Below are 12,607 nucleotides of genomic sequence, written 5' to 3' on the forward strand. Positions count from 1 at the left end.
GAGATTATATGGACGCTGAGAAGGACTTTTGATTTTTGCTTTAGACTTTCAGGTGAGAAAGTAATTCTCTGGTGTCTAGGGATGTATCACAGATTATATTTACATGTGTTTTGTATAGCATACACCGATTTTGAGTTTATTATATGCACCTGTGAATAGCCAGTGTAAAGCAGCCTGCATGATACAGTGGGACACAGTCTAGTTTTTTTTTTTTTTTTTACACCTTTAATGTATTTTTTCTTAATATACAGTAAATATGATATATTGAAGATATCTATAACATCAGATCATCTTTTAGATGCATTTTAAAAAAAGCACAAAATAACACAGACCCCATATTCAGGGGCAGACTGACAACTCATGGGGCCCCCAGGCAATAGGGCATCATAGGGCCCCTGCGTCCTTGCCCACACTCAATAAAGCCAATAAAAAAGGTAACAGGGGCATTTTATGGGGCCCCCTACTGACCCCAGGCCCTCGGGCAGTGCCCGAGTGCTCGAATGATCAGTCCGCCCCTGCCCATATTACATACCAATGCATGATGGAACAGCGATCCAAGGATTTTTCCCAGAATTCATAAGAGGTAAACGATTCTGGCAATATTCCAGCATTGCTGGGTCTTATCTGCCAAGTTCCCCGGTATGCTGATGATCAGCTCTAATGAAGTTCCTGAATGGCATTTATCAGACAAATTGCTGACAGTATAAGGCACCTAACTAGTGCCAATCAGAGTGCCAAAGCATTGGTGAGATGTTTTGTGTGCATAGGTGGCCCCCGCCATCACAATATTGGACAACCCTCTGCTACATATTTGTATGAATGTAGCTTTGTGCTTACAACTGTTTTTCAATTAAATGAAAACTTTGCTTAGTTTAGGTTCACACCTATGCGTTTTCCACTGCATTTTCCAGAAACACACAGCAGTCCATTTAACATGATTTCCTATGGGACAGGTTCACATCTCCACGGTTTCACCCTGTGCATTTTTTGGAAAGGGTCAGGGACTTTTTTCAATGCAAAATGTTGTGTTTTTGGTTCTATATATTTCCATGGAGACGCCGCCGAAAAGTATGCAGTACATTTTTGATGCATTTTTTGTTTTAACCTCTTGCCGACCGCGCATAGCCGAATGACGGCTTCACCGCGGCCGGACAGTTCTGGGTGGACGTCATATGACGTCCTCCCAGAACGCGCTCTCCTGCGTGCCCAAGGGGGCGCGCACCCGGCGATCTCCGTGATTGCTGTGTCCTACGGACACAGCAGATTACGTGATGTGGTAAAAGGCCAATCACAGCGGCCTTTTACCACGTGATCAGCGGTGTCCAATGACAAGCTGATCACAGGGATATGCAAGTGCCGGTTCTCGGCTGCACTTTCCTCACGCTGTCAGATCGTGAGGAAAGTACTGCCGAGAACCGGCAGTTGTCAGAGCGGGGATCGGCACCGATCATCAGGGCACTGATGATCAGTGCCCTGATGATCGGTGCCCAGCAGTGACACCCGCAAGTTCCGCCCAGCAGTGCGCCCACTAGCTCCGCCCACCTGTGCCCAGCAGTGCCCCCACCTGTGCCCAGCAGTGCACCCACCTGTGCCACTCTGCAGTGCCACCTACCTGTGCCCAGAAGTGCCTTCTACATGTGCCCAGCAGTGCCACCCACCTGTGCCCAGCAGTGCCACCCACCTGTGCCCACCAGTGCCACCCACCTGTGCCCACCCACCAGTGCTGCCCACCAGTGCCACCCACCAGTGCAGCACAGCAGTGCTGCCAGTCAGTGCCACCAGTCAGTTCCCAGGGGTTGTGCCAGTCAGTGCCGCCAGTCAGTGCCCAGCAGTGATGCCAGTCAGTGCCGTCTATCAGTACCCATAAACAGTGTCACCTATCAGTGCCGCCTATCAGTGCTGCATATCAGTGCCGCCTATCCGTGACCCCTAATAAGTGCTGTCTATCAGTGCCGCCTATCCGTGCCACCTCATTAGTACTGCCTATCAGTGCCCTTTAGTGCTGCCTATCAGTGCCCATCAGTGCCGCCTATCAGTGCCCATCAGTGCTGCCTCATCAACGCACATCAGTGAAGGAGAAAAAATACCTGGTTGAAAAATTTTATAAAAGAAACAAACTTTTTTTTTTTCAAATTATTTGCACTTTTTTTATTTATAGCGCAAAAAGTAAAGCTCCCAGTGGCGATTAAATACCACCAAAAGAAAGCTCTATTTGTGAGAAAAAATTATCAAAATTTCATATGGGTACAATGTTGTATGATCGCGCAATTGTCAATCAAAGTGCGGCAGCGCTGAAAGCTGAAAATTGGCCTGGTAAGGAAGGGGGTATAAGTGCCTGGTAGGCAAGTGGTTAATCTGCCCAGCAACAAGTTGGAGGAAAAAATGCAAAACGCATAAAAAATCCATGTTTCCAAAACTCAAAACATACAGCAAAAAGCACTGCAGAAACGGATCAAACACCAACTGCATAGGTGTGAACCTAGCCTTAGGAAATATGGAGGTTACCATTCCTAGCTTCTGTTCTGCAAATGCTGGTTCACAGATGTCTATCAGGGAGGACAGTTTGTAGAATGATAAAGAAGTGTTAGACTATGTGGCAGAAAATAGTTATGGCTTAATTTTTTGAAGGGTGTGGACTAAAACAGGGGGTTACAGTAAAAAAAAAAAAGAAGGAGGCATTGAAGAAGCATAACAAGTTGTGCGGTGCAATTATCGTATAAGGGCAGACGCCAAAAAACAGTACCAGGATGCAAAAGAAATGATACTGTGTATGCTTTGTCCATGCACACATTAATATATATTGTGCGACTGCAATCATCTACACCCCACCCCCCACCACCACCTTCCCCACCCTATCGCACCTTAATGTGTTGATAGAATTCCCAGTTTTCCATTCATGCTGTACTTTGGCAATATGTTTATTGTAATGTTAATAAAGCAATTGCAATTAGCAATATTGACTCTAGATGGCAGAGTTTTGTCATCATTTGGTGTTGAAGTTTTAGTATCTCTTTGTAAACCTCTTCCATCACTGGGTGCGGTGGCGTGCGTCTGTAATCCCAGCTACTTGGGAGGCTGAGGCTGTTGGATTGCTTGAGTCCAGGAGTTCTGTGCTATGTTGAGTGGGTGTCCACACTAAGGTTGGTATCGATATGGTGGCTCTAGGGGAGCCTGGGGCTACCAGGTTGTCCTAAGGAGGAGTGAACCGGCCCAGGTCAGAAATGGAGCAGGTCAAAACCCCCATGCCATTCAGTAGTGGGATTACACCTGTGAATAGCCAGTGTAGAGCAGCCTGGATGATACAGTGGGACACAGCCTTATTTTTTCTTACACCTTTAATGTATCTTTTTTAATATACAGTAAATATATGTCATGGTCCCCCCTCCCTCGCTCCCCCCCCCCTTTCCCTTTGCATGTACCTGCATGTAGCCCACAAAAAGTGGTGTGCTGGGCGCCAGGGAGCTGCCTCCTGTGCCAAGGATCACATCTCTTCTCAGCCGGGCACTGAGGAGTCTGCCGCCCCACTGTGCCTGCGTGTGGATTCTCTACATGCAGGCCACCTAGGTGTCTCCGTGTGCCCCCTTCTCCATGTCAGTGGTAAAAACGCTAAGTTTCAGAACAATGCAGGACCCCTTCATTAGTTATCACAGATTATCAATGCTGCAATCAATTGTAAAAGTCACCAATGTAAAATATTACAAAGAATAACCAAACAAATCAATAAATAAATAATCCAAGTGGTCAGTTTCAGTCCCAGCGCTTGTAAAGCTGTGTAGGTGAAAAAGTCTGTGTCTCACTGTATTGTCCAGGCTGCACTACACTGGCTACATCTCAAGAATTCTGGGATAAATTCTCAGATTGCTGTTGCTTCATGCATTACTATGTAATATGGGGTCTGTTTTATTTTGTGATTTTTTTTCAATGCAACTAAAAGATGATCTAATGTTACAGAAATCTTCAATATATCATATTTACTGTATATTAAAAAAAGATACATTAAAGGTGTAAAATAAGAAAGACTGTGTCTCACTGTATCATCCAGGCTGCTCTACACTGGCTATTCACAGGTGCAATCCCACTACTGATTGGCACAGGGGTTTTGACCTGCTCCATTTCTGACCTGGTTCACCCCTCCTTAGGACAACCTGGTAGCCCCAGGTTCCCCTAGAGCCACCATATTGATACCAAACTTAGTGTGGACACCCACTCAACATAGCACAGAGTAGACCAGAACTCCTGGACTCAAGCAATCCGACAGCCTCAGCCTCCCAAGTAACTGGGATTACAGACGTGCGCCACTGCGCCCGGCGATGGAAACAGTTTACAAAGAGATACTAAAACTTCAATACCAAATGATGACAAATCTCTGCCATCTAGAGTCAATATTGCTAATTGCAATCTGGGAATTCTTTCAACACATTAAGGTGCAATAGGGTGGGGGAGGTGGTGGTGGGGGGTGGGGTGTAGTTGATTGCAGTCGCACAATATATATTAATGTGTGCATGGACAAAGCATACACAGTATAATTTCTTTTGCATCCTGGTACTGTTTTTTGGCGTCTGCCCTTATACGATAATTGCACCGCACAACTTGTTATTCTTCTTCAATGCTTAATTTTTTTGTTTTTTACTGTAACCCCCTGTTTTAGTCCACACCCTTCAAAAAATTAAGACATAACTATTTTCTGCCATATAGTCTAGCACTTCTTTATCATTCTACAAACTGTCCTCCCTGATAGACATCTCTGAACCAGCATTTGCAGAACAGAAGCTAGGAATGGTAACCTCCATATTTCCTAAGGCTAGGTTTCTGCAGTACTGCTTTCGTCCTCAAAATTGTACGTTACTGCAAATAAAAAAAGTATCACGGACAGTACTCAATTGTTTTTGTCGCAAGTGCACTAATACGGCTACAATCACCTCAGTTTCCCATTCATGCTGTACTTTGAGAATATGTTTATTGTAATGTTAATAAAACAATTGCAATTAGCAATATTGACTCTAGATGGGAGAGTTTTGTCATCATTTGGTATAGAAGTTTTAGTATCTCTTTGTAAGCAGTTTCCATCGCCGGGCGCAATGGCATGCATCTGTAATCCCAGCTACTGGGGAGGCTGAGGCTGTCGGATTGCGTGAGTCCAGGAGTTCTGGTCTACTCTGTGCTATGTTGAGTGGGTGTCCACACTAAGGTTGGTATCAATATGGTGGCTCTAGGGGAGCCTGGGGCTACCAGGTTGCTCTAAGGAGGGGTGTACCGGCCCAGGTCAGAAATGGAGCAGGTCAAAATCCCTGTGCCGATCAGTAGTGGGATTGCACCTGTGAATAGCCAGTGTAGAGCAGCCTGGATGATACAGCAGGACACAGTCTTTTATTTACACCTTTAATGAATCTTTTTTTTAATATACAGTAAATATGATATATTGAAGATTTCTATAACATTAGGTCACCATTTAGATGCATCTAACTAGTACCAATCAGAGTGCCAAAGCATTGGTGAGATGTTTTGTGTGCATAGGTGGCCCCCGCCATCACAATATTGGATAACCCTCTGCTACATATTTGTATGAATGTAGCTTTGTGCTTACAACTGTTTTTAAATTAAAGGAAAACTTTCCTTAGTTTAGGTTCACACCTATGCATTTCTGATGCGTTTTGCAGAAACACACAGCATTCCATTTAACATGATTTCCTATGGGACAGGTTCACATCTCCGCATTTTCACCCGGTGCGAATTTTGGAAATGGTCTGATACTTTTTCATTGGAGATGCTGCAGAAAGTATGTAGTGCATTTTTTATGTATTTTGCGTTTTAATCTGCCCAGCAACAAGTTGGGGGGAAAAAAATTCAAAACGCATAAAAAAAGCATGTGCAAAAATGCAAAAAACATCACAAGAAACAATGTGGAAATAGATCAAACACCAACTGCATAGGTGTGAACCTACCCTTAGGAAATATGGAGGTTACCATTCCTAGCTTCTGTTCTGCAAATGCTGGTTCAGAGATGTCTATCAGGGAGGACAGTTTGTAAAATGATAAAGAAGTGCTAGACTATGTGGCAGAAAATAGTAATGGCTTAATTTTTTGAAGGGTGTGGACTAAAACAGGGGGTTACAGTAAAAAAAAAAAAATGAGGCATTGAAGAAGCATAACAAGTTGTGCGGTGCAATTATCGATTAAGGCAGACGCCAAAAAACAGTACCAGGATGCAAAAGAAATGATACTGTGTATGCCTTGTCCATGCACACATTAATATATACTGTGCAACCGCAATCAACTACACCCCACCCCCCACCACCACCTTCCCCACCCTATCTCACCTTAATGTGTTGATAGAATTCCCAGTTTTCCATTCATGCTGTACTTTGGCAAAATGTTTATTGTAATGTTAATAAAACAATTGCAATTAGCAATATAGACTCTAGATGGCAGAGTTTTGTCATCATTTGGTGTTGAAGTTTTACTATCTCTTTGTAAACTGTTTCCATCGCCGGGTGTGGTGGCGTGCGTCTGTAATCCCAACTACTGGGGAGGTTGAGGCTGTCGGATTGCTTGAGTCCAGGAGTTCTGGTCTACTCTGTGCTAGATTGAGTGGGTGTCCACACTAAGGTTGTTATCAATATGGTGGCTTTAGGGGAGCCTGGGGCTGCCAGGTTGTCCTAAGGAGAGGTGGACCAGCCCAGGTCAGAAATGGAGCAGGTCAAAACCCCCATGCCGATCAGTAGTTGGATTGACCTGTGAATAGCCAGTGTAGAGCAGCCTAGACAATATAGTTGGACACAGCCTTACTTTTTCTTACACCTTTAATGTATCTTTTTTAATATACAGTAAATATATGTCACAGTCCCCCCTCCCTCACTTCCCCCCCCCTTCCCCATTGCATATACCTGCGCCCGCACGTAGCCCACATAAAGTGGTGTGATGGGCGCCAGGGAGCTGCTTCCTGCCATGAGGATCACACCTCTCCTCCGCGCTGAGGAGTCTGCCGCCCCACTGTGCCTGCGTGTGGATTCTCTACATGCAGTCCGCCTAGGTGTCTCCATGTGCCCCCTTCTCTCCGTGTCAGTGGTAAAAACGCTAAGTTTCAGAATGATGCAGGACCCCTTCATTAGTTATCACAGATTATCAATGCTGCAATCAATCGTAAAAGTCACCAATGTAAAATATTACAAAAAATAAACAAAAAAATCAATAAATAGTCTAAGTGGTCAGTTTCAGTCCCAGCGGTTGTAAAGCTGTGTAGGTGAAAAAGTCTGTGTCTCACTGTATTGTCCAGGCTGCACTACACTGGCTACATCTCAAGAATCCTGGGATAAATTCTCAGATCGCTGTTCCATCATGCATTACTAGGTAAAATGGGGTCTGTTTTATTTTGTGCTTTTTTAAATGCAACAAAAAAATGATCTAATGTTACAGAAATCTTCAACATATCATATTTACTGTATATTAAAAAAAGATACATTAAAGGTGTAAAATAAGTAAGACTGTGTCTCACTCTATCACCCAGGCTGCTCTACTCTGGCTATTTACAGGCACAATCCCTCTACTGATCAGCACAGGGGTTTTGACCTGCTCCATTTCTGATCTGGGCCAGTTCACCCTTCCTTAGGACAAACTGGTAGCCCCAGGCTCCCCTAGAGCCACCATATTGATACTAACCTTAGTGGAGATGCCGGCTCAACATAGCAGAGAACTCCTGGACTCAAGCAACCCAACAGCCACAGCCTCCCAAGCAGCTGGGATTACAGACCCACGCCGCCGCGCCCAGCAAAGGAAACAGTTTACAAAGAGATACTAAAACTTCAATACCAAATGATGACAAATCTCTGCCATCTAGAGTCAATATTGCTAATTGCAATCTGGGAATTCTATCAACACATTAAGGTGCAATAGGGTGGGGAAGGTGGTGGTGGGGGGTGGGGTGTAGTTGATTGCGGTTGCACAGTATATATTAATGTGTGCATGGACAAAGCATACACAGTATCATTTCTTTTGCATCCTGGTACTGTTTTTTGGCATCTGCCTTATACGATAATTGCACCGCACAACTTGTTATGCTTCTTCAATGCCTCATTTTTTCTTTTTTACTGTAACCCCCTGTTTTAGTCCACACCCTTCAAAAAATTAAGACATAACTATTTTCTGCCACATAGTCTAACACTTCTTTATCATTCTACAAACTGTCCTCCCTGATAGACATCTCTGAACCAGCATTTGCAGAACAGAAGCTAGGAATGGTAACCTCCATATTTCCTCAGGTTAGGTTCACACCTATGCAGTTGGCGTTTGATCCGTTTCTGCAGTACTACTTGGACCTTGAAGAAGGGGACATACCCTGAAAGCTTTTCCTCAAAATTGTATGTTAGTGCAAATAAAAAAAGTATCACGGACAGTACTCAATTGTTTTTGTCGCAATTGCACTAATACGGCTACAATCACCTCAGTTTTCCATTCATGCTGTACTTTGGCAATATGTTTATTGTAATGTTAATAAAGCAATTGCAAATAGCAATATTGACTCTAGATGGGAGAGTTTTGTCATCATTTGGTGTTGAAGTTTTAGTATCTCTTTGTAAACTGTTTCCATTGCCGGGCGCAGTGGCGTGCGTCTGTAATCCCAGCTACTTGGGAGGCTGAGGCTGTTGGATTGCTTGAGTCCAGGAGTTCTGGTCTACTCTGTGCTATGTTGAGTGGGTGTCCACACTAAGGTTGGCATCAATATGGTGGCTCTAGGGGAGCCTGGGGCTACCAGGTTGTCCTAAGGAGGGGTGAACCAGCCCAGGTCAGAAATGGAGCAGGTCAAAACCCCTGTGCCAGTCAGTAGTGGGATTGACCTGTGAATAGCCAGTGTAGAGCAGCCTGGATGATACAGTAGGACACAGTCTTTCTTATTTTACACCTTTAATGTATCTTTTTTTAATACACAGAAAATATGATATATTTTCTGTATATTAGATCATCTGTAACATTAGATCATCTTTTAGATGCATCTAACTAGTACCAATCAGAGTGCCAAAGCATTGGTGAGATGTTTTGTGTGCATAGGTTGCCCCCGCCATCACAATATTGGATAATCCTCTGCTACATATTTGTATGAATGTAGCTTTGTGCTTACAACTGTTTTTAAATTAAAGGAAAACTTTCCTTAGTTTAGGTTCACACCTATGCATTTTCCGCTGCATTTTGCAGAAACGCACAGCAGTCCATTTAACATGATTTGCTATGGAACAGCTTCACGTCTCCACAATTTCACCCAGTGCATTTTTTGGAAAGGGTCAGGGACTTTTTTAAATGCAAAATGTTGCATTTTTGGTTCTACAGACTTCAATGGAGATGCTGCAGAAAAGTATGTATTTCATTTTTTTTATGTAATTGTGATGCTTTTCTAATGCGTTTTACATTTTAATCAGCCTAGCAACAAGTATGGAAATAAAAAATGCAAAACGCATCAAAAACGCATGTGAAAATATGCAAAACACACCTCAAAAAGCACTGCAGAAATGGATGAAACACCAATTGCATAGGTGTGAACCTAGCCTTAGGAAATATGGAGGTTAACATTTCTATTTTCTGTTCTGCAAATGCTGGTTCAGAGATGTTTATCAGGGAGGACAGTTTGTAGAAGGATAAAGAAGTGCTAGACTATGTGGCAGAAAATAGTTATGGCTTAATTTTTTGAAGGGTGTGGACTAAAAAAGGAGTTTGCAGTAAAAGAAAAAAGAAAAAAATTAGGCATTGAAGAAGCATAATAAGTTGTGCGGTGCAATTATCGGTTAATGCAGGCGCCAAAAAACAGTACCAGGATGCAAAAGAAATGATACTGTGTATGCTTTGTCCATGCACACATTAATATATACTGTGCAACCGCAATCAACTACACCCCACCCCCCACCACCACCTTCCCCACCCTATCGCACCTTAATGTGTTGATAGAATTCCAAGTTTTCCATTCATGCTGTACTTTGGCAATATGTTTATTGTAATGATAATAAAGCAATTGCAATTAGCAATATTGACTCTAGATGGCAGAGATTTGTCATCATTTGGTGTTGAAGTTTTAGTATCTCTTTGTAAGCTGTTTCCATTGCCGGGCGCGGTGGCGTGCGTCTGTAATCCCAGCTACTAGGAAGGCTGAGGCTGTCGGATTGCTTGAGTCCCGGATTTCTGCTCTGTGCTATGTTGAGAGGGTGTCCACACTAAGGTTGGTATCAATATGGTGGCTCTAGGGGAGCCTGGGGCTACCAGGTTGTCTTAAGGAGGGGTGAACTGGCCCAGATCAGAAATGGAGCAGGTCAAAACCCCCATGCCGATCAGTAGTGGGATTTTTTATGCATTTTGTGTTTTAATCTGCCCAGCAACAAGTTGGGGGGAAAAAACGCAAAACGCATAAAAAACACATGTGCAAAAATGCAAAACACACCGCAAGAAACACTGCAGAAATAGATCAAACACCAAATGCATAGGTGTGAACCTAACCTTAGGAAATATGGAGGTTACCATTCCTAGCTTCTGTTCTGCAAATGCTGGTTCAGAGATGTCTATCAGGGAGGACAGTTTGTAGAATGATAAAGAAGTGCTAGACTATGTGGCAGAAAATAGTTATGGCTTAATTTTTTGAAGGGTGTGGACTAAAAAAGGGGTTAACAGAAAAAAAAAAAAAAGGAAAAAGTAGACATTGAAGAAGCATAAGCATTGAATAAGGCAGATGCCAAAAACCAGTACCAGGATACAAAAGAAATGATACTGTGTATGCTTTGTCCATGCACACATTAATATATATCAACTACACCCCACCCCCCACCACCTTTCCCACCCTATCGCACCTTAATGTGTTGATAGAATTCCCAGTTTTCCATTCATGCTGTACTTTGGCAATATGTTTATTGTAATGTTAATAAAGCAATTGCAATTATCAATATTGACTCTAGATGGCAGAGTTTTGTCATCATTTGGTGTTGAAGTTTTAGTATCTCTTTGTAAGCAATTTCCATTGCCGGGTGCGGTGGCGTGCGTCTGTAATCCCAGCTACTTGGGAGGCTGAGGCTGTCGGATTGCTTGAGTCCAGGAGTTCTGTGCTATGTTGAGTGGGTGTCCACACTAAGGTTGGTATCAATATGGTGGCTCTAGGGGAGCCTGGGGCTACCAGGTTGTCCTAAGGAAGGGTGAACCAGATCAGAAATGGAGCAGTTCAAAACCCCCGTGCCAATCATTAGTGGGATTGCGCCTGTGAGTAGTCAGTGTAGAGCAGCCTTAGACAATACAGTTTGACACAGCCTTACATTTTCTTACACCTTTAATGTATCTTTTTTAATATACAGTAAATATATGTCACAGTCCCCCCTCCCTCTCTTCCCCCCCCCCCTTCCCCATTGCATATACCTGTGCCCGCACGTAGCCCACATAAAGTGGTGTGATGGGTGCCAGGGAGCTGCTTCCTGCCACAAGGATCACACCTCTCCTCTGCAGGGCGCTGAGGAGTCTGCCGCCCCACTGTGCCTGTGTGTGGATTCTCTACATGCAGGCCGCCTAGGTGTCTCCGTGTGCCCCCTTCTCCATGTCAGTGGTAAAAACGCTAAGTTTCAGAATGATGCAGGACCCCTTCATTAGTTATCACAGATTATCAATGCTGCAATCAATTGTAAAAGTCACCAATGTAAAATATTACAAAGAATAACTAAACAAATCAATAAATAGTCTAAGTGGTCAGTTTCAGTCCCAGCGGTTGTAAAGCTGTGTAGGTGAAAAAGCCTGTGTCTCACTGTATTGTCCAGGCTGCACTACACTGGCTACATCTCAAGAATTCTGGGATAAATTCTCGGATCACTGTTCCATCATGCATTACTATGTAATATCGGGTCTGTTTTATTTTGTGCTTTTTTAAATGCAACTAAAAAATGATCTAATGTTATAGAAATCTTCAACATATCATATTTACTGTATATTAAAAAAATATACATTAAAGGTGTAAAATAAGTAAGACCGTGTCCCACTGTATCATCCAGGCTGCTCTACACTGGCTATTTACAGGTGCAATCCCACTACTGATCAGCACAGGGGTTTTGACCTGCTTCTGATCTGGGCCAGTTCACCCTTCCTTAGGACAAACTGGCAGCCCCAGGATCTCCTAGAGCCACCATATTGATACCAACCTTAGTGTGGACACCCATTCAACATAGCACAGAGTAGACCAGAACTCCTGAACTCAAGCAATCTAGCAGCCTCAGCCTCCCAAGTAGCTGGGATTACATATGCACGCCACCGCACCCAGAGATGGGGATGGTTCACAAAGAGATACTAAAACTTCAATACCAAATGATGACAAAACTCTGCCATCTAGAGTCAATATTGCTAATTGCAATCTGGGAATTCTATCAACACATTAAGGTGTGATAGGGTGGGGAAGGTGGTGGTGGGGGGTGGGGTGTAGTTGATTGCCTTTGCACAGTATATCTTAATGTGTGCATGGACAAAGCATACACAGTATCATTTCTTTTGCATCCTGGTTCCTGGTACTGTTTTTTGCCATCTGCCTTATACGATAATTTCACCGCACAACTTGTTATTCTTCTTCAATGCCTCATTTTTTCTTTTTTACTGTAAACCCCTGTTT

General features: G+C 43.4%; 8 non-coding genes and 1 pseudogene across 8 annotated transcripts; 6 read left to right on the top strand and 3 right to left on the bottom strand.

Moving 5' to 3' along the window:
• Positions 1-3,030: 3,030 nt before the first annotated feature.
• Positions 3,031-3,321, top strand: LOC149435637 (signal recognition particle RNA). The gene has a single exon (XR_016308447.1).
• Positions 3,322-4,013: 692 nt separating this feature from the next.
• On the bottom strand, positions 4,014-4,309 carry LOC149435638 (signal recognition particle RNA). The gene has a single exon (XR_016308429.1).
• A 759-nt stretch (positions 4,310-5,068) lies between these two features.
• On the top strand, positions 5,069-5,369 carry LOC149435639 (signal recognition particle RNA). Its single transcript, XR_016308421.1, has one exon.
• Positions 5,370-6,486: 1,117 nt separating this feature from the next.
• Positions 6,487-6,786, top strand: LOC149435640 (signal recognition particle RNA). Its single transcript, XR_016308387.1, has one exon.
• A 691-nt stretch (positions 6,787-7,477) lies between these two features.
• Positions 7,478-7,766, bottom strand: LOC149435641 (signal recognition particle RNA). Its single transcript, XR_016308399.1, has one exon.
• An 819-nt stretch (positions 7,767-8,585) lies between these two features.
• LOC149435642 (signal recognition particle RNA) lies at positions 8,586-8,885 on the top strand. Its single transcript, XR_016308416.1, has one exon.
• A 1,198-nt stretch (positions 8,886-10,083) lies between these two features.
• Positions 10,084-10,361, top strand: LOC149435643 (signal recognition particle RNA; annotated as a pseudogene).
• Positions 10,362-10,989: 628 nt separating this feature from the next.
• Positions 10,990-11,276, top strand: LOC149435644 (signal recognition particle RNA). The gene has a single exon (XR_016308397.1).
• A 694-nt stretch (positions 11,277-11,970) lies between these two features.
• On the bottom strand, positions 11,971-12,266 carry LOC149435645 (signal recognition particle RNA). The gene has a single exon (XR_016308395.1).
• Between the last annotated feature and the right edge of the window lie 341 nt (positions 12,267-12,607).

The sequence above is a fragment of the Staurois parvus genome, unplaced genomic scaffold (genome assembly GCF_062004578.1).
Source record: "Staurois parvus isolate SC_StPar_1 unplaced genomic scaffold, SC_StPar_1.0 ptg001483l, whole genome shotgun sequence".
Classification (NCBI taxonomy): domain Eukaryota; kingdom Metazoa; phylum Chordata; class Amphibia; order Anura; family Ranidae; genus Staurois; species Staurois parvus.